Raw genomic sequence first — 23,159 nt, forward strand, 5'->3', positions numbered from 1 at the left:
CTTCAGTACATTCCTACCCGATGTATGTTCTCACATACATAAAGGCCTTCAGTACATTCCTAGCTGATGTATGTTCTCACATACATAAAGGCCTTCAGTACATTCCTATCTGATGTATGTTCTCACATACATAAAGGCCTTCAGTACATTCCTATCTGATGTATGTTCTCACATACATAAAGGCCTTCAGTACATTCCTACCCGATGTATGTTCTCACATACATAAAGGCCTTCAGTACATTCCTAGCTGATGTATGTTCTCACATACATAAAGGCCTTCAGTACCTTCCTAGCTGATGCATGCTCTCACATACAAAAACACCTTTGGTACCTTCCTAGCTGATGCTTGCTCTCACATACATGAACACCTTCATTACCTTTCCATCTAATGCATGCTCTCTCATACACAGAGACCTTCAGTATGTTCCTACCTGATGTATGTTGTCACATACACAAACACCTTCAACACCTTCCTCTTTTGGCATACACATTCATTTGCAAACCCTATGAAAGCCACCTCACATGCATGGCTTGGCAGTGCCATGCACCTCTCTTCAGCCCATGTGTGGCATATTATGCATGTCAGCGATGATAGGGACCAGACATTTTCCATTTCCCTAAGAGCCAATGAGTTGACTTCGGCTGCTCTTTCCCACTATTCACCCTGTTTCATTTATTGTATTGAAAATTGCTCAGAACAGAACTGCTGTCAGGAGACAAGGGGTACATTTATAGGAATCCTCATGTTCCATTGCAACACTGCTGTGGAGTCAGGAGCACCACAGGAAACTAAATAGGCAGAGAACTTAAAGATAAACTACAAGGACCAGGGAGAGTATTAATACATTTTAGTCCTTCATATTAAGCAAGTCTACAGATACATTTTCTACTGTTTCTTCACACACCTAAAGAAAGACTGCAGTGCCCAGACATGTGCTTGTGACTTCAGCAGTGTGTTTGGCAGCTACCACTGTGCCTGCTATACGAGTAGTGTTCTGAGTTGCACTGAAACTGCAAGCCATACCTTTAAACTGCTCAAAATATTATTAGTTAGACAGAAAAAATCAGGGATCTAGAAATACATGCAGAGTACTCCACAAGAATATCGTGAAAGAAAGTTCTACTGTGCAATAATCATCTAAAATGACAATTATACATCCCTGAGTTTCAGTTCCAATCTCTTAATAGTGGCAATTAGAATTCTTTCTTTAGATTTCAATTCATTTACTGTTTTGGACAGATGCAAGTAGCATGATGCTTCCAACAATTTCTGTTTCATTTCCACTGGCTTTTGTTGGAGTCAGTAAAATCTTTACTAAGAGAAGAAATTAAATGTCTTGCTGGTGTTGGCTTTTACTGCAACTTTGCTTCTGTATGAGGGATGTTCCCTGAAGTTGATTTTGTTTCTTCCAATTTTAAGACAATGATCACTTGAATGGATTTCATCTTGCTGCAGATATTTTCCTGACCTTTCTGCAGCTGGGTGTGAAGAGTGATGAGGTAGGTCAGGGAGAATTTCAACCAATTGCTAATTCATCATTTAGAGTTATACACCCATTGAAAATCCAGTGTTGTGAATGAAAAAAGTAAATGGGAGAAATATACCATCCTTTAAAGTGAAGAAGCATACTTCTCAACTGTACAGATTTTTGCCTCATATTTTTGGCCTGTTACCTATAAAATTGTGGTTTTCTGACAAACCATTGCCAAATATTTGAGGACTGAAGTAGAAAATAATGACAGACCTTTGTGATTCAGGCTTCAAACCCTTCAGAAAATGCTTGGTAATGCAAAACCTGTTATTCATTATTTATGGCTCACTCCAGATTTCTTGCTCTAAGAGGTTGAGCGTTATGTGAAGAAGAATGATTCTGGGCTGGTCAAAAGAGGATTTGTGCCATTTGAATTTGAAGAAAAATACAATCTGTTGGTGGTACACAAGAAGAGTCCAATGGTACAGTGTTGCCAATTGTTGCCTTTTACATCAGTGCCCATTATTTCACCTAGCTTCCTCCCTGTAGATAGGCAATCAGACAAAGCATTATCACAGCCATCCCAAGGGTAGATCCTACAGGCAACTTATCATGTGCACAGACCCAAGTCATATGAGTTTTAACTTTATCTCTCTACCCCAGTGCAAACATTTAAATATTTTGTGTTTATCAACCCGTAAGTAAACAAAAATCAATACAACCAAGTTATGATTAATCTACAGAGTAGAATATGCTCACCAGCAATATATTTCAGCAATATGTCATACAAGATCAGTATATATTTTCTGATAAAGTCCCCCAGCATACATAAGTGGTGTTGCTTTCATTAAGTTTTATCAGTGATGCACACTGCCAGAAGCTTCTGCAATATGCAACTATGTGACATATGGGGGAAATATGGAGAGGAGAGATAGCACTATACATCTCATAAAAATGAGACATCTGGAAAAATGTATCTTTTAAACTAATGTCATAAGCAGTACTTGTCTGTCTTCTAAAAACTGTGCAGTATCATATTCTTCTGTCGTTTTAGCATGAGATGGTCCCGAGTAATGTTAAATACATTTCAAAACTGAACTAGGCCAAAAGAGGCAAGAAAACCTAGTCCTCTTCTTTCTTTTTTCCCCTTTTCACTTTCTTCATTTCTTCTTTCCCAATCCCTCCACTAATCTTATAGTTACAAAATAACTAGGCAGAAGTGTTTCTTTTAGGGATGACCCAGGAGCACTGTTTGGTAAGTCTTTCTCAGAGTTACACAGTATGGAACTGCACACTGAGTAGTTTACTCAGTACTGCAGTGTGATTTATTTCTCCCCCATTTTCATTCCTATAGCCGACCATCGGTTGTTTGGCTACACCATTTTTCCTTAGTATCCACATTATTTTCTCCTGGGGCTGGGATTATACCAATGACAGGTTTGGCAAGGGAAGTAAATCACAGCAGCATGCAATGTCACATGCATCACCCATGCATGTTAGGCAGGATTCATTTCTATGCTCTATCTGGGCAGAGTTAGCCATATCTCATTCATTACCACATGCAACATCAGCTAGCTTCATACACCCCAGCTACCATAGTTTAACTTGTGGTCTCCCCCATATTTATGACTCATACCCATCACTAGGTATGTGTCTTCCTAAAGGAAAATACCCCCCCTTCACAAAGTGGGCAAGTCGGCAAGTATTACAGTAACTTGAAGCTCATATAACTACTGGCTTAAACTGCCTTCCTTTGCCTTATACCAGATAGTGCATGATGCCTGTTAAACAGTGTCGGGCCTCTTTAAGGCTAAGCTAGTAGTCCTACTAGGAGTTAGTATTTGGTCATTTTGTTCCTTGTAGCATATTTTGCCAACTAGATGCCTCTGGCCTAGGAATTTTAATAGATTTAACTATCCAGTCCATAGAATCTGAAGCAAGATGGCTTATTTCTTGAAATGCGTATATAGCTTTATCTAAGTTGTCATCGATTTCCATCCTAGTAAGAAGCATAACCAGCTATTGATGCATACAATGCAGATGCTTTTATATTTTACACTTTAAGGTGTTTGGTCAATATTCTCTTCTCTTTCTCATCAGTATATAAGGAAAAATTACTACTTTGCTGCACATTTCTACAGTAGAGTCTTGAGAACCCACCAAATCTATAATTTTACTAGTGTATGACAATATTTTCATTAAGATAAAAGTATGATTTTCTGTTTGAAAGTTTTGCATCTTAGGGATAACTCTCAATTATCTGAAATTCTACAGAACGTTCAGTTTTTTGCGTAATATTTTAGGTTTGCTCTTCATAAAGTTTGTGGTTTTCTAGAAAGTCATTGAGGATCAAAGTTACCAAATAATGACAGGCATTCAAGTTTCCAGCATCATATCCATCAATAAATATATGCAAATGCAAATGCAAATCCTGTTATTCTATCAAGTATTTGAGAATAATATTTAAAATCTGCCTCTGGATTTGGACCATTTTTGGTTTTGTCCAGAAAACCTGCACTAAGAGGTTGACAGGTAAGGTCGTAAGGATATATGTGCCTTTGTTAGACCACAAGTCAGGGTTTTGAGAAGACCCAAGTTGTTGAGAGGATTTCCAAATGTGGGATCTTTCCCTTCCTCCTGTTTGGGAAATCGACCGTCTAGATTTATTGCACCTTAATCCATGAAATATATGTCTTAGAAATTAGTCATTACGTCATTGCTTTCAATTCTGTCTTCTGCTACTGAAAGTACTGTGTTCAGCATGTACAGTCTTATCTGTTATTTTGTCAACAGCTCTTTTAGCTCTTTGTATTGGGTTGCTGGAGATAGTTTTACATTCTGAATTTGCTTAACTATCCCTTGCACAATGCCAATAAGTTGTTTAAGCTGTAGTTTACTCAAATACTTATCTAGGATGAACTTGGCAGCATCTTTTTTTTTTTTAGCAGACACCTTAACATTCACACTCTGATAATCATCTTTGAGACTTTGAGATAGACAAACTTTCTGCATTTTTAATCTTACTTACCATTAGGTTCATAGGTAGGTACTAGGCTAGTAAGCCTAGCCAACAAGGTTTCCTGGCTTTCGCCACCCAAGAAAGTTATTTTCCTGTGCCCCTGTCGAGCAGGGCCACAGGAGTGATCCCCAGGGTAAATTTCCTAATTCTCATCCATCCGTCAAGATTTTTCTTGAAGAGTGCTAATGAGGACCTTTGCTTGACATAGATAGGTAGCTTGTTTCAGTGTACGGGAAGTCTCTGGCACAGGAATCAATCCCTCCAACATGTTCTATTTATTGTGGTGACAAGGTTTAGATCCCTAGAGGGTGTATCCTGGAGGGATTGGGATTTCTTTAGGTGTAGCATGCCCAACAGCTCTGGGTTTGACATAGCTTTGCATGTTAGGCAGAGATCACCTCAGAGTAGGCGATATGCTACAGAGTAAACTGGAGTTTTTTGAGATGGTCAGCATATGACAACTGTTTGAGACCTGTAATCCTCTTGGTGAGTTACTTCTGTGGCCTTTCCAGCTGTTGCAGATGTCTTGTGAGGTACATTCCAAAAGGGGCATTGTACTCAATAATGGGTCTAATGAGTGCTGAGTAGAGGGGAAAAATTACCTCTTTTTTCCTGGATGAGAATCTTTTTGTGATGAGGTGTTCCACATAGAAGGATTTTCTGACTACTGTGATGATGTGATTAACAAAGGAGAGACTACTGTCCACCTGAGTCCCAAGGTCTCTTATCACACCTTCGGCATTAAGAGGACTGCTGCCTATGTGGTAGTTCATGGGAACAGAGTTTTTACCAAAGGGGATGACAATGCACTTTTTGGCATTTAGCTTGAGGCCATGGCTCTGACACCAGGCATGTGTCTCCATGAGGCTCTTCTGTAGGAGGTCCATATCATTTGGGGACAAATTAAAAAAATATATTGTAAAAATGGGTGAAGCAGGGTCATTTCTAGTAGCTGAAGGTAAATATATGCAAAATATTTTTTGCCCTTTTTCTACAGCGGCACTTTACAGTATCAACAACAAATACTTTGCAAGACAAAATACACTTGCATATCACATCTGCCTCAACAGTAGCTTTACCAGGGGAATGCAAATATACAGCTACAGGAAATGTAAAATCCTATAACATCTTCATATCATATATGTTGAGTCTGACAAAAAATATAGGTAGTAGGTGAGTCAGCAAATACATACTTAACTTCTAAGTTATGTAATTATTTCTATGTTATATAACCAGCACTGGTGAAAAAAAAACTCATTCTGTGTCTTCTAAAAGGAGAAATTGATGGAGCTTCAATATCACCTTATATACCTTATATATACTGTATATCCTATCAGGGTAGCATTTTCTAGAAGCTGGGTTAATAACTGTTCAGCAAGACAATATATAGAGATATTGCTCACAGACAAGAATAACAAACTGAATACTTTCTTGTACAGTTACTTCCTTTATGTGTCATGGCTTGACATATTACTTTTTGTATTCTTTCACTTTTTAAAGCATGTTCTGCTGCATGTATATTCTGTTTTTTAGTACTTATGATATGAATTTTCTAGTCTCCATCAAACCATACAGGCACAAATTATATAATGTTCATGCTTTTTCATTACTCTTTAATGATCATTTATTTAAAGGGCTGTCTTAGCATTTTCATTCTTTTGATACTGACATAATTAATGCATATATGAGTTGCATAGGGTAGGTTATAAGCATCAAACTGTTAAGATAGAATGTCTCTTTTACTTTACATTATTAGCTGCTAAGTATTTTAGTGCACTTTCACTTGTAAAAAGTGTATTAGCATTATCCGTCTGTTACCTTATTGACATATAGACTGATTGGCTCATCACTGTCATCTGATATTCCTCCCTTCTGAACTGTTACACTGATTGGCTCATCACTGTCATCTGGAATGCCCGCCTTCTGAACTGTTATACTGCTTGCCATTGTTAGAACCTACTTAAGTATAATTTCTATCACATTTTCCACAAGCACCATACTCTGCAGCTCTTTGAATAAATCAAAATTTTAATATTGTTTCTGATTATTTTAACTGTTAATGATATTGCACATGAAAAATGAAGTAATGCAGACAAACTAGGAACATAACATGATGAACATGAAACAAGACTTCTGGAAAAACAAACAGACAGACAAACACAAAAATAAAAATACATTTGCATTGTTTTCATGGTAGTGATCTCCTGCATTACATTAATTAGATGTTTAACCCTGTGCTACATACACTTCTGATTATAAGATTTTCATTTTGAAAATATAGGTTCATAGGTAAGCACTTCCTCATCAGTCTGTGGACCATTACAAGGCCAGTTAGTAGCCCATATTCAGAAGTTCCCTTCAGCCCTGTGGAAAGCAATACAAGAAAGACTAAGGCAGTATTTGAGGCAACAGTTAGAATAATCAGAACATACTTTACAAAGTGAAAGACTGCAAAAATCAATAAGTTTACTTTGAGGATAAGGCTTTTACTATGCTTAAAATGTAGTGGAAGGTTGTTCCAGAGGTAGAGGGTACATTAGGATTTGAACCTATCTCTCGGATGTGTCTTATTTATAGGATGATGAAGGTTTAGTTGCTTTTACCTGGTATTTGAGGAACTATTTGTTATGTGAAGGAATAGAAGGGTAAAGATGCTTGAATATTTCATTGCTCAAAATCTAGTCATAAAACTACATGGAGTAGTCTATACGAAAATGAGAGTAGAGAAAGGGCCATCAATCTGTCCTGATAACTAAAGGTTTTGATCTTTTTAGCTAGGAATCTCTTTGGTCTCTCAAATTAAGTGCTTGTTTTAAACAATATCATGCCAAAAGGGACAGTATATTCATTAATGGATCTGATGAGATATGAGTAAAGGGGAATTAAGACTTCTCTGGACCTAAAGGAGATGTCTTTGGAAATTAGATAAAACGGACATAAGGCCTTCCTAGCTGCTGCAGACACCAAATGGTAAAACAATAAGAAATTATCAACGTGAGGAATTATCAACATTATAAAGAAAAGAGGGGAAGGAAACCTTATATTTGAAATTTCATGTTCGATATTCAGTAGCCCATTTTCCTGTTTCAGTATGTCAGCTGTCCTGCTTATCTTTAACACGATCGCTATCAACTTGATATTAATGCATTGCACCATCTATAAGAAGATGTATATCTCCCTGCAGCAATTTCATGCTGTGAGCTATAGCGATAATAATAATAATTTGTTCATACATTCAGCTCTGTAAAATAGATTGCTATCAGTATATCATACTGAATTGTTTTGGACCTGAGAATGAAGTCTATGCGAAGAGTTCTTGTTATATGGAGTTAGTGAGGCTGGTTCAAGGTCTGCTTCAAATACAATAATTACTGCTCATAGTGACAAAATGAGAGCTAGATTCACATTGACAGAACCAGCCTACATATCTGAACAGGAGAAAAAAGCAGTACATTGCTTCCCACATCTACTACTGAAAATATGTAGCATAAATATGAAAACTTCATATCAGTAGCCTGTACCTGTGCCTGTTTTGCCCAAGGACAGTAAAGGACACTTATCTGGGCTTGTTGCCTCTGAAGACAGACATATATCAGAATCTTTTGATTTGTCAGTATTATTCTCCAGATGTTATACTCACGAATGATGTCCATCTACTTGCCTGAAAAGCTACCTTAGAGAGTACTGGAGCATTTTGCTTGCAAACAACAAGGAAAGGGTCACTGAAAGTCTTATTTGAGTTGAACTGTTAAACTACTGTCCTACTACAAATACTGCAAGATTAAAAAAGAAAGCCTGCAAGGGTCTGCATTTTCAAAAAAGGCATGCTGCAGAATTAAATGGTTTACATTAGCAAAAAGTATTGCTTTTGTAGGATTTCTTAGCATAAGAGCAGATAAAAATATCCACTTTACCATTGAGAAGCATCCTACATTCACCAATGATGATGCCAAAGTACCAGCAATAAATGATTGACTTCAACAATTAACTTAGTTTCTGGTGTCACAACAAGGGGATCCAATATCTGTCGGCCTCGAGAAAAATGATTGACAAACCACAATGCTCTGCCAGAGATGGTTTGCACTTGTCACCACTTGGCTTCCAGATACTGGCAAAAACTTTATCTATCTCCAAATTGCTTTATGCATGCTGTGCCAAGTTGTTAAACCCTCCAGAATAACAAAAATCACTCACAACAACATAGGAGCACTGCTCCTCAATGCTAGGATTTTAAATAAAAAACTGCACCCCTGAAAACACTCCCTGGAGAACGCAAACATATGTGTAGTTACAGAAACATGGTTCAAAGTCATGGAAAGTACACTGGCTATCAAATACTACAATGCCTTTCATATATTTTGATCCCCTCAGCTCAGGATAAAAGAAAGGGATGAGGTATCTCAATGTTTGTAAAGGACAAGTACACTGCTTAGACTTGTCCAACAATCACTTCAGCTGCTCCAAGTCCAACTAATCATAGTTATGACCCCCTATCATATATTTGCTAGCTACAGATCCCTTAACATGAGTCTGAATAACCCCACCTTCCACCTAAACTTACTGGAATCTCTTAACATTCAGCCTAGCACCATACTTTTGAGTGATTTCAACTACTCCTCCATAAACTGGGAGACTTATACATTCCAGAATTCACTTGCTTAGAGGTCCTTGGACATTGTCAATGTGAACACCCCAGAGCAACTAGTTAGTGAACACCCCGTAGCAACTAGTTAGCTCCTCAACTAGAGGTGCAAATATCCTAGATTCAGTACTCACAAATACGGGGGAATGTTGTTCCCTCCTGTGCACTAACTACTGGCTGGTAAGATCTGACCACAAATTATGTTCTTTAGTATTAAAACTAGCCTAGAACCCCCATCAATCTTCAAACCTGTTAAGAACTTTGCTAAGGTCAATTACCTTAAACTAAGTGACAGCTTATTAAACTTCCCAGCCCCTCTGACCCCAAATGATGCTGAGGCCTACTCTGAGCTGTACATGAAAGCATGGTATAACCACATACATAGCTGCACAGAGGAGGCAGTACCCCTTTGAGTCAAACCTATGATTACTGGCAAAAATAAACCACCCTAGTGGACCCTAAGAATAAATTGGCTATTCAACAAAAAGAAAAAAAATCATGCCCAAACCAAAGAAGGAACAGACAAAACAGAGCAAAAAAAAAAAACTCACCGGTCTAAACAAACAAAACAGAGAACTGGTGGTCTGCCAATGCAAACTACAAGGCAAAGATAGCCTCCCAGGTGAAAGACAACCATAAGACTTATTTTAATTATGTTTGTAACCTCAGAGGAAATGCTCATCAATGTGCAGATCTAAACATGAACAGCAAAACTTACACCCAGTTTGAAACTATAATAAACTTGCTGGCCAACAAGTTCAGCTCAAACTTCTCACCACCATCACCTCCTACCACACCCAAATAAATACCCACAACCATCCCCCTACTGGTCATTATGAGGGTACACATCCTTAAAGTGAAAAACACAACCTCCTTCGGTCCCTGCAACATTCCATGATGCTTTTTAATTAACTTAAACAAAATCTATTATGGCAATTAAAACCCTTCTATAATCACAGCCTCTGGACAGGCTTTGTCCCACAGGAATGAAGGACTGCAACAGTCATCCCATTGCACAATGGAGGCCCATCAACTGAACCAGGAACTACAAACCTATAATCTTGACCAGTCTTACCTCCAAGGCCATGGAGAGAATTATCATGGACCTAATCGATAATGACATAGGAAATCTCCAAACACTGGACCAGATGCAATTTGGCTTTGTCAAAGGGAGGTCTTGCCTACTCAATCTGGTGGACTTCTTTGAGAAAGTCACCAGGGCCACAGATGAGGGTAAAACAGTATGCACCACTTATCTAGACCTGGACAAAGCTTTCGACACAATCCCTCACTCAGGGATCATAGATAAATTTACTGAGTTACTGAGTTAGGCATAAACCCCTACATCATCAGATGGATATCAAACTGTCTCACTGACAGAACACGTTGTCCAGATAGGTGAATCCACTTCCGATAAGAAACCTGTTACCCTTTGGTAAATTAGATATCCTGCAAATTATGATATTGATAGCACACCCTAAAAGTAGACCCAGTCATGAGGGACATAAGAATACAGATAGATAGTAACCTAAACATTGACCACCGGGTAACTATGATAGTGCGGAAATCTTTCTCTGTTGTGTGGCTCAACTTAAAAGTATAGGCATGGCATCAAGTTCAAAGGAAGTCATAGTGCAATTGTATTTGACCCTCATCAGACTCAAAATCGAGTTCTATGCTCCCTTCTGCATTTATTTAACCAGGCACATACATCAACTGGAGTGGCCCAGAGGTTTCTCACTAAAAAATAAAAAAAATAAAAAAAATAACAAAGCATAAGACACATGTCTTATGCAAACTGACTGACGGCCCCATCCCTTTACACAATCTCATATAATTTGTTGAAAGGTGACATATGCCTGACCTACAAGGCATTCTGTGACCCAGCCCTGATGAAAATGTTACATTTTCACATGAAAAATTATACAAGGTTTATACGTTCTTTGAAACTGAACCTTATTTGTGACTCATACAGAACTTACTGGAGTGACTGATTGATATCCCAAAGGCTACCCCGTCTGTGAAATAAACTTACCATCTTCATAAATCAAAGCCCATCCCTCACTGCCTTCAAAAAAAAATTGGATAAATGAATGGGGAGCCGTACATTCACTCCTGGGTACAGCCCATATCCCTTATGGACATAAGCACTCTGTAAAGTGACTCAGGGCTCCAACACCCAAAGCCCAACTACACTGATACTACCCCATCCCATATCTGGGGAATTGAAATATAATATTGTCATATCCTGGGTATTATTGGCTAGGCTTATAAAGGCTTGTGCCATTAGCCTTGTAATCACCTATGAACCTATGTGTATTTAAAAGTTGTGTAACAGCATCATAATGTTCATTGCATATGCCCTGGGATTCAATAAACTCCATGTAGGTGCCGTACAGACCCTACACTGAGTTTAAATGTTTGCATGGCAGTGAGTGGCGAGCAGCAGTGTGCAGAACCACACAATACATATTCATGCCATGCTGCGTGTCTAAGCTAGGTTTCATGGCTAGGAACAGTGTTGTTGGCCAGGAAACCATGTAAGTGAATACAGATAGGAATACTGTTTACAGCAAGCAAGTATTGTCTGTGGTTTTGTACAGAATGCCACAATGATCACCAGGGCTTCACAGATAGCCCTCAATCCATAAGTTCAACACTTCTGCACAAAGGTCAACATAATGTGGGGACAATTAACCAGAAATAAGGACATATTTGGCATAGATGTATCATAGAAATGTGGTAGAATGAAATTCAAATAGATCCCTCAACCTCTTAGAGTAAGAAATCTTGACAAAGCCATAAATAATGGAGGGACAATAGGAGTGTAATCTTAGCAGAGGTCTCCAGCAGATGGTACACAGGTAAACTCTCATGGAAAACATTAAAGGAACCAACCACAATTATGGACAATATCAGAATAATACCACCAGTAATTCCATGGCTCTAACATAATCTGTATGATTTAGAGTGATGAGGTGATTCTGCACAAACAAGCTTGAACAACTATTTTGATACATCCACATTGTATGAGGATAACCATGCACACTGTCCTGGCATTGTAACATCTGGTGGAGGTGTTAGGAGGGACACTGCTATACACTAAACCTGTATCCAACATTAGGACAATACATGCTAGTTGACTAGTGTACATGGCATATATATGCATATATATATATATATATATATATATATATATATGTCACAATCCAAACTGTTATGAATGTTATCTATGCCATTAATATTATAGGTTCATAGGTAAGTACTAGGCTATCTGCCCAAGGGCATTTATAAGCCTAGCCAGAATGTGTTGGCTTTCGCCACCCCCTTAGATTAGTTCCCTGTGCCCCTGTCCAGCAGAGCCATTAGTTCCCTGCGCCACTGTCCAGTAGAGCCGCTGCAGTGATCCCCGGGGTAAATTTTCTGTTTCCCATCCACCCATCAAGGTTTCTCTGGAAGAGTGTTAGTGAGGGGCTCTGCCTGATACATATTGGAATCCTGTTCCAAAGCATGGGGAGTCTCTGGGACAGGAATCTATCCCTCCAGTATGTTCTATTTATCATTGGGGTGAGGTTTATATCTCTAGAGCGTGTGGCTCTCTGGGATTTGTTTTTTTTTAGGTGGAGCATGTCCATCAATTCTGGGTTGGACATGGCCTTGTATGTCAGGCAGAGATCACCTCTGAGTAAGCTGTATGCAACCGAGTACAGCTGGAGTTTCTTGAGTCGGGTTGCATAGGGCATCTGTTTGAGGCCAGTAATCCTCTTGGTGAGGTACTTTTGTGGTCTTTCCAGCTGTTGCAGGTGTCTTGTAAGGTACATCCCAAATGGGGCATTGTATTCTATGATGGGTCTAAAGAGTGATGAGCAGAGAGGCACAATAACCTCTTGTTCTAGATGCAAACCCTTTTGTGATTAGGTGGGCCACATAGAAGGATTTTCTAACCACCTTGGCAATATGATTATCAAAGGAGAGATTACTATCTACTTGGGTCCCCAAATCCCTTACTACATTTTCTGGATTTTGGGGACTACCCCCTATGTGGTAGTTTGTGGATACTTTGTTGAAAAAGCAATTGTGAAACAGCTATGTGTGTGGTGTGTGCATCTGCAGAACTGGTAAACAAATGGATCTGGTGTAAGAGCTTGATTGGTGTTCCGCACCATCAGACAGTCATGTATATTCCACAGAAAGAATACCTAGGTATGGCCAATAAGCTGTGTGACAGCTCACTGTGACAAAGGTGTACACTTCAGTTACAGATCGCAGGAAGATGAGGAGGGAGGTACATGAAGAAGGGTGCATTGTACTCAGTTATGGGTGTGATGAAGGCTGGGAACTATGAATGTATTATGGCCTCTGACGTGGAGTTCTTTCACATACCCAATACTTGTGTTACATTCTAAGGAGTAGTCAGCACTGTGAACATATTTTATTATTTATTTATTTTTATTTTACATTTGTTTACCAGGAGAGTCTTACTGAGCATAAAACCCTTTTTTCATTGGAGGCCCGGGAAGAAAAGCTCCATTGTTAGTAAACTATTTTGTTAGTAGAAATAAAATTATATAATACAATAAAGAAAAAAATAGTAACAGACATTCGTAATGGTAAAAAGACTAGAACAGAATAAATTAGTCAAGTGGGAGACAAGACCAACAATCTAGTATAACAATGCTTCTAGAAGACAGTTCTTACAATAGTAGCAGGTAGTGACATTGTATACAATAAGAGTGCAACTATGATACTTAGTGTTATATACAGGTAGCATAGCAAACTGAAGACTTAAAATCTGATAGATATTAACAGTGAGAAAGAAAAAGAAAAACAACATAAGGTAGTCATATGACTTAAATTCAATGCTCATTACATATGCAATTAAAATTTTAAAATCAGCTAGTTCCATGGTTTGGGCTACGCATGCCCAGTACATGTACAAGTCCAGGAACTGGTGAGGTGGGCTTTAATGTGATGCCTGAAGTTTTTTAAGCTAGTTATAGTTCTAATTTCAAGTGGTAAGGCATTCCACAGTTTAGCAATGTAGTAGGAGTATAGAGAGTCACCTGAGCTATTTTTGCTCCTGTTTACTTCAATTAGAGCTTTATTAGTGGATCTTAGTGGACAGGTACTTATATGGGGATTGAGGAGGCCTTGTAGAGCTGGTGTTTTATCAGGTTTATAGTACATTTGGTGGGCGGTAGGGAGTTGCGTGTGAATGAGTTGGTGAGGTAGTTCTAACTAAGATAGTTGTCTTAGGGCCTTACAACAATGGGTTCTAGGAGGACAGCTAGTGGCAAATTTGCACTTATATCACGCTATCGAAAGATGAAAATAGTGAACGCTATTTCATCGAACCTAAATTATCTAAACCACAAAATATCGAACATTCAGAACAGTGAATTTTTTCCCATGGAAAAAAAATTGCTATTCCGAAACACATACACACAACACAAGCACACCAAAAAAACAGTAATCCACACACATACACTTACAATCCTACATCTAACCCTACACTAAACTGTACATACACTACTATCTATCCACTTACCTCAACCCAAACCCTAACCCTAAGGTCTGTCACTATTGCACACTCACCTAACCCGCGCCCTAACCCTTACTCACTTAACCCACCCCTAACCCTAACGTCCACACAATCGCACACTTACCTGGACCCGACCTGTAACTTTCCACCACAGAGCTGAAAATAGCGAAGCCACAGAAACGGCCAACCAAATTCTTTCCCTAAGAAAAAAATTTGGTGTTCTGCAGCTTCACTATTTTTAGCATTTGCTGAATAGGGGTCGATATTAGAACATTCAAAGTTTTAAAACTTTGATGTTCTGATATAGACCTGCAAATTTAGCTATCTTATTATAGCAGGCATCTACCTTGGGTGGGTGAGGCCTATAGTAAAGTTGACAGAAGATGAGTTCTGGCTGTGGTTATTCTGGAGTTTGTGGTTAGGTAGTTTCTGCATCTGTACAAGGTACCTATTTTCTTGTGTACTTTTTTTACAGCCTGGGCAATGTGTAAGTCGAACTTCAGATTTTGATCAATAACAAGACCGAGAAGTTGGGTGTCTGCTATTGGTTCAATCAAAGACTTATTACTGGATGTGATGTTGAAGTACGTGGATTGTGTTTTGAATTTAGTGGAGTGGAAGAGCATGCGTTTCATTTTTATTTGGGTTCAAGATTAATTGGACATCTGCCAACCATGATTCAATAGCACTGAAGGATGTTTGGGTTAAGTTCAGTAATTCAGGTAGAGTTGGGGCAGAGCATATGACAGTGGAGTCATCTGCAAACTGTATAAGGGTGGCTAGAGTTGTAGTATTATGGAGATTATTTGTAAACAGGTTAAAAAGGAGGGGGCTGAGAATAGACCCTTGAGGCATGCCCATAGTCACTGGTAGTAAGAGAGAAAGAGCTTTGTTCCACCGTACCGCTTGTTGCCGATCTATGAGTTAGTTCTGAAACCAGGCTAGTGTGGAGTAGCTTAGGTTCAGTTTGGATGAGGCAATCAATAATTTGTTATGAGACACTGTATCAAAGGCTTTTGATAAGTCTAAAAAGATTGCTGATATTAGCTCAATTTTATTTCTAAGTTGACTGATGGAGTTAGTGAAGCTAATAAGGGCTGTGGTAGTACTATGGTAGGGGCGAAAGTCATGCTGAGTATTTGTAAGCAATTTATTATCTAGGAGATGGTTAAGTATTTGGGTGTGACGACACCTTTCAAGGATTTATGATAGAGGGGATAGGATTGCTATGGGCTGATAGTTAGAGAAATCAGTGGAGGGATCTCCTTTGTGTAGAGGTATGATGTGAGCAATTTTCTAGAGTGGGGATGCGTTGCTCAGATATGGAATGGTTAATTAGTAGGGAAACTTGATAGGAGATGGCTTCAGCTGATATTTTTAAGTATGTTGAGGGTAAGTTGTCAGCTGCCAGGGTTGTGGATTTTAGCCTGAGCAAGTATTTGTGCATGTTATGGGTTGGGGCTGGTTTTAAGGAGAATGTGTTGTTATTATCTAGTAGAGAGGTTAGATTGATGACCAGTGATGGGAAGTTTTGGTTAGTAAGGGTTTTGATGGAGTCAATGAAGTATTTATTAAACTGGGTAGCAATACATTCTAGGGGATTGCTTGCTGTTGGTTGAGGGGTCTTAGTTTTTCCTGGTCGTAGTATTTTAATTAAAGTGGTCCAGAATTTTTGAGGATTATTTTGATATTTAGCTTGTAAGCTTGTATAGTAATTCTTCTTATCAAGTCTTATTTGAGTTTTGGCTTTGTTCCTTAGCTGGAGATACTTCTGGTGAGTAACTGTTGATTTTTTGTGGGTCCATTCATGCCACACTTTATCCCTTTCTTTTAGGAGTGATTTTGTCTGTTTAGTGAGCCAAGGAGAATAATTAGATTTTGTTCGTATTGTCCGGATATGGGCCATGTTATTTAAGATATTTAAAAATGTGGTGTTAAAGTAGTTGGCTGCAGTGTCCAGGGATAAAGTTTTGAGGTGTTTCCAGTTGCAGAGCTTAAGGGATATTATGAAATCTTGAGGCCTGAAATATTTGGTTTTGCAAATTTGGTAAGCAGATGTTTTTTTTTTTTGTAGGATTTGCCTGATGATGTATAATGTATGTTGGGAGGTGGTCACTGAGTGAATTAGGGAGGGTACCACAACTATAGAAAAGTGTGGAGTAAATGGTGAGAATCCAGTCAAGGATAGTTTCCTTTTTAGTAGTTTTATCAAACCTTGTTGTGGTTTGAATTTATTGGGTAAAGCTGTAGAGGTTGATATGGGTGGTAGGGTGGTCAGAGTTGCAGGAGTACCAGTTAATATTAAAGTCCCCTAGTATAATGGTCTCTTGTGGGAGGTTATTGAGAGACCATTGTAGGATGGTTTCAAGTTTGTCTGTGTTGATTCCAGGAGGAATATAAGTACCTATGATGTTGATATTTTTATTTTGGTTGAGTTTTATTTTAGCCAAGAGTATTTCTAAGTTGGGGATATTAGGGGGGTTAAGGTTAACCCTCTCTAATGTAAGATGTTTTTTGAAGAGCAGGGCTATACCTCCACCACTTTTTGTTTTCCTATCTTGTCTGAGAATGCTATAGCCAGTGGGAAGAATTTCATTATCAAGGATATCTGGTTTGAGCCAGGTTTCTGTCAGAAGGACTATGCCAGGGGACCATAGAGACAGGCTTGCATGAAGTTCCTGCATTTTGTTTAAAATGCTTGTTATGTTTAAGTTTATTGAGATAGTGGTTTTGAGCACTGATTGTGTTGTCCTGAAAGGGTGAGGGTCCAGGGTTGGGGTGAATGTCTCCACTAAGACTGAGTAGGATGGCTGTTAAGTAGTTGTTCTTTAGGTATTTGAGTATTAATTTATTGTATTGCATGGTTGCCTGTAGGGTAGTATATTGGTGGAACCATTTGAGGGGGGATCTAAAGCTGTGTAGGTGTAGATAGCTGGGTTAATAGCAAATGTAATTGGTTTAACTTTGAATGGATTATATGGGTGATGGAAGTAAGTGTGCTGGGTGTAACTTAAGTTTGTGTGATAGGATGTAAGGTAGGACAAGGTGCTAAGAGTGAATAGTGCTACACAATGAAGGATGAGCATGGTGTAGTAGAAAGTCAGTGAATATGGTAAGAATGAGGTGGGTGTGTATTGGTTGGTAAGTGTATTTTGGTTGAATAAAGTGTGATGGAGTAAGGAGTGGTGATTATGGAAGTGAAAGTGATGTGGGATATGGTCTTAATTAATTAGAGAAGGTGTCTAAGGTGTGTCCTATGAGTGGATAATTGGTGAGGAGTGCTGAGGAAATTTAATTGGATGAGAGAAGCAGTGGGTGTGTTTGGCTAGGAATAAATGTAATTGAATAGGGGTGGGTGGGAATGGGGTAGGGTAGAGGAGCGGGTTGCACTCAGGAGAACACATTGCTATAATATTCCTCATGGTACAGCAGTTAAAACAACTAAGGATTGCTCTGACATGGAAGCAAAATAAGACTTTTAGCCATAATATGGAGTTTCGTATTTAACTTATGCTTTCCTTCAAACTGAATGACAGAACACTTAGCATCTAGTTTAACTAAAAAGTATGTACTAAACAAAAATGATGAGACTTAGCAACCCAGTTTGATACTATAGCATCTGTAAGTCCTAGCAGCACGAAGTACACTAAGCACCAAGTCAGACTGGAAAATGATACATTGTAACACTTTGTCTCCAACTTGTATAAATAGAAGACCAGTTCTGTAACAGTAGCAATGCTGATAGTAACAAAGCAATAGAACAATTGAGTTATGGGCAGCTGCTGTGAGTAAGCCAAGATGGCTCCAGGGGTTTAAAACAACTTTGCTGGGACAATATTGGAGGGGGAGAGGCAGTGGTCACAGGTAATGTGAAGTAGTTAGTTCTTGTAGAAAATCACACTCAGGAGAAATTGAGCAGCAAATGCTGCAAAAAATAATCTATAGGCATGATTTCAGCTGTGTCCTTTCTGGGTAGATACCTAGTTTGAAGCAGACAAAAAGTGTCAGTTTAAGTACCTTTTTGCCTCTATTTTACAATTGGTTAATTCCAGGGTATCTACTGGACTACATTCTTTTTCGACTAGAGCTTTATTTTGGTTTACTGATAACTAAAAAGAAAAAAGTTTAACTGGGGAATGTATTTGCAGCTGATGGGAGTGGGGAGCAGCTGCTGTCCCTAGCCATGGGTAGAGCAAGTTATTTCTGCTTTAGACCAGGTACTTTCTACAGTAGCAGGCTGAGGGAAAATGTAGCTAGACAACGATAGTAACTTATTTTCTTTTTAATGCCCTTGAGTCCTTGTGCCTGTTTTTTCACTGCAGATGCAGTCAATGGCCAAGGAGTCAGCAAGTGAGGGGGCGCTGAGAGAGAACCCATTCATAGGGACAGTGTTCAAGTAACTTATTTTCTTTTTAAAGCCTTTGAATCCTTGTGGCTGGTTTCTTCACTGCAGATGCGGTCAATGGCTGTGGATTCAGCAAGTGGGGGGGCACTGTGAGAGAACCCATTCGCAAGGATAGTGGTCAAGTAACTTATTTTCTTTTTAAAGCCCTTAAGCCCTTGTGGCTGGTTTCTTCACTGCAGATGCAGTCAATGGCTGAGGATTCAGCAAGTGGGGGGTCTGAGAGAGAATCCATTCACAGGGACAGTGATCAAGTAACTTATTTTCTTTTTAAAGCCCTTGAGTCCTTGTGGCTGGTTTCTTCACTGCAGATGCTGTCAATGGCCAAGGATTCAGCAAGTGGGGGGGGCTGAGAGAGACCCAATTTGCAGGGACAATGGTCAAGTAACTTATTTTCTTTTTAAACCCCTTGAGTCCTTGTGTCTGGTTTCTTAACTGCAGATGCAATCAATGGCCAAGGATTCAGCAAGTGAAGGGGCTGAGAGAGAACCCATTCACAGGGACAGTGGTCAAGTAACTTATTTTCTTTTTAAAGCCCTTGAGTCCTTGTGGCTGGTTTCTTCACTGCAGATGCGGTCAATGGCCAAGGATTCAGCAAGTGGAGGGACTGAGAGAGAACCCGTTCACAGGGACAGTGGTCAAGTAACTTATTTTCTTTTTAAAGCCCTTGAGTACTTGTGGCTGGTTTCTTAACTGCAGATGCAGTCAATGGCCAAGGATTCAGCAAATGGGGGCTGAGAGAGAACCCATTCTCAGGGACAGTGGTCAAGTAACTTATTTTCTTTTTAAAGCCCTTGAGTCCTTGAGGCTGGTTTCTTCACTGCAGATGCGGTCAATGGCCAAGGATTCAGCAAGTGGAGGGGCTGAGAGAGAACCCGTTCACAGGGACAGTGGTCAAGTAACTTATTTTCTTTTTAAAGCCTTTGAATCCTTGTGGCTGGTTTCTTCACTGCAGATGCGGTCAATGGCTGTGGATTCAGCAAGTGGGGGGGGGGCACTGTGAGAGAACCCATTCGCAAGGATAGTGGTCAAGTAACTTATTTTCTTTTTAAAGCCCTTAAGCCCTTGTGGCTGGTTTCTTCACTGCAGATGCAGTCAATGGCTGAGGATTCAGTAAGTGGGGGGTCTGAGAGAGAATCCATTCACAGGGACAGTGATCAAGTAACTTATTTTCTTTTTAAAGCCCTTGAGTCCTTGTGGCTGGTTTCTTAACTGCAGATGCAATCAATGGCCAAGGATTCAGCAAGTGGAGGGGCTGAGAGAGAACCCATTCACAGGGACAGTGGTCAAGTAACTTATTTTCTTTTTAAAGCCCTTGAGTCCTTGTGGCTGGTTTCTTCACTGCAGGTGCTGTCAATGGCCAAGGATTCAGCAAGTGTGGGGGGGGAGGGGGCTGAGAGAGACCCAATTTGCAGGGACAATGGTCAAGTAACTTATTTTCTTTTTAAAGCCCTTGTGTCCTTGTGGCTGGTTTATTCACTGCAGATGCAGTCAATGGCCAAGGATTCAGCAAGTGGAGGGACTGAGAGAGAACCCATTCACAGGGACAGTGGTCAAGTAACTTATTTTCTTTTTAAAGCCCTTGAGTACTTGTGGCTGGTTTCTTAACTGCAGATGCAGTCAATGGCCAAGGATTCAGCAAATGGGGGCTGAGAGAGAACCCATTCTCAGGGACAGTGGTCAAGTAACTTATTTTCTTCTTAAAGCCCTTGAGTCCTTGAGGCTGGTTTCTTCACTGCAGATGCGGTCAATGGCCAAGGATTCAGCAAGTGGAGGGGCTGAGAGAACCTGTTCACATGGACAGTGATCAAGTAACTTATTTTCTTTTTAAGCCCTTGAGTCCTTGTGGCTGGTTTCTTCACAGCAGATGCAGTCAATGGCCAAGGATTCAGCAAGTGGAGGGACTGAGAGAGAACCCATTCACAGGGACAGTGGTCAAATAACTTATTTTCTTTTAAAGCCCTTGAATCTTTGTGGCTGGTTTCTTCACTGCAGATGTGGTCAATGGCCAAGGATTCAGCAAGTGGGATGGGCTGAGAAAGAATCTGTTCACATACTGGTGGACATTCCATTTACTATGTACCCCAGAACATAGGTCATATACCTACAGGTCTGATTATAGGGTGCGATGACCACATTATACTTGGGTTATGTGTTTGTTTTCCTGACTTAACATAGCCCATCATGTCTTCTTGTCATTGCAAGTGTTGTCATGCTGTGGCAGCAATTTTTGGTTTGTGCTGATAATGTCTGTATTATACTAATATCACAAATGAAGTCAATGATTGCCCACAATCTGTTGGCCTTTAGACAGCTGTTTGGACACAGGATGTGTATGCCATCTGTGATGTCCATCACTTAAATAATGGACAGGAAAGGGACTAGCAGACAGCTCTGATGTATGGACCTGATGACTGGACATGAGATATAGGTCACTTCATACATTTCAACATAGTGAGATGCCATGTATGTAATTCACTGGTCTGCCTACCTGGTGATATAGCTGTTTATGGCCACAGATAGTGCTGATTGATTACCTGAGTGTGGATTTGTGTCAAATGACATGACCTGGTCAAGTTCCACAAGATGATACTGTTGTTATTATGCGTGCTTTCAATGACCTGTTTGAGGACAACTATCAGATGAAACAGACATGATTTAGCAAAAACAACTCATACAGGTCTGTTGTATGCAGCTGCTATATTACTAGTGACCATTTAGAAGAGGTCCATGATGACAAGTTGGTCTACCTCACAGTTGAGGAGAGTCAAGCTGTCTCTATACTTAAATGCATCAGGTGCTGTACCCCCAACTCAGATAGATGCATGTTGATGTACACCCTTCTCTGGGAACATAGCCTATATGGATGGTGTGTTGAACTGTGTATTCTACTGTATCAGGAAGGTGAATGACTGCTGTGAGAATAGAACCGTATCTTTTTAAGTACACAAACTACAGAACACAGTACTTTAAGCAAGGACCATGGCACAAATCTGGCTTGGAGTGTCTCAGACAACAATTTATAGCTGATAACATCAACAGTGTCTGTTGAGAAGAATATGGCGATAACATTTCCCCACATGCTGATGTAAAAGGCTCTCTGTAATGTCAAGTAAGAGTGTGTATGCACACACACATATACACACACAAACACACACACACACACACACACACACACACACACACACACACACACACACACACACACACACACACACACACACACACACACACACACACACTCACACACACACACACACACACACACACACACACACACACACACACACACACACACACACACACAGTTGACTGTAGTGAGAACAGAACCCCTACCCATCTAATTACACAGACTGCAGAACTTAGTACTTTACGTAAGCACCAGAGCACAGAGTCTGACTTTTACAAGAGTGCAGATCAATTTATAGTAAATGACATCAGCAGACTATGTGGGAGAGAAGATGTTGTGAGGCCTGGATAGATTCATGGCTTCACGGGTTCATAGAAGGCTGCTACCCTATTGGCTCTAGGGTGTTTACAAGCCTAGATTTGTAAAACCACAAGACAGAAGCTTTCATCTTTTTTTTTTTATTGGAACTCAGGTATATATGCACACAGCTCTGAGTTCCCCTAATGGTCAGACTTGCATTTTTGCACTAGTGATATTCTGCTAGTGCTATGTAAGTAAAATCTTTTTTTTTTCTTTTTCTCTCCAAAAGTGGGGGGGGGGTCTGCAGCCGAGCAGTCCAGTACCATGAGCTGCCCCTGCTCTTAATACTGATACTTAAGTCTGTTGGCTTTTATTTGAGTTTAAGTTACTTGAAGTCCATGGAGAGCTATGATTACACTCCAGTATCAGGAAAAAGGCAACCTAGTTAAGCATTACTCTAGTATGAGACCCGCTATAAACAGCACTTAGAAAGATGCTTTAAGAATGTTAATATTAGACCTTGTGCTAGGCATTAAGAACTGCCAGTGCATGCTAAGCACACTACTGACTTTCAAAACCAGCAAAACATTTTGCTCATTTTTTTCTGTAACCAATAGTACATGGAGCAGATAAAGCTCCGAGCATGATAAAG

The 23,159-nt window shown here is 39.7% G+C and overlaps 1 protein-coding gene across 1 annotated transcript in view; it reads right to left on the bottom strand.

Annotated features, from left to right (window-relative positions):
* LOC122792759 (phospholipid-transporting ATPase ABCA1-like) overlaps positions 1-23,159 on the bottom strand; it is a 2,266,772-nt gene that overhangs the window by 2,102,164 nt on the left and 141,449 nt on the right. The gene's annotated exons all lie outside the window — the stretch shown is intronic.

Source organism: Protopterus annectens, chromosome 2.part0 (assembly GCF_019279795.1).
Source record: "Protopterus annectens isolate FY-2018-M chromosome 2.part0, PAN1.0, whole genome shotgun sequence".
Taxonomy (NCBI): Eukaryota; Metazoa; Chordata; order Ceratodontiformes; family Protopteridae; genus Protopterus; species Protopterus annectens.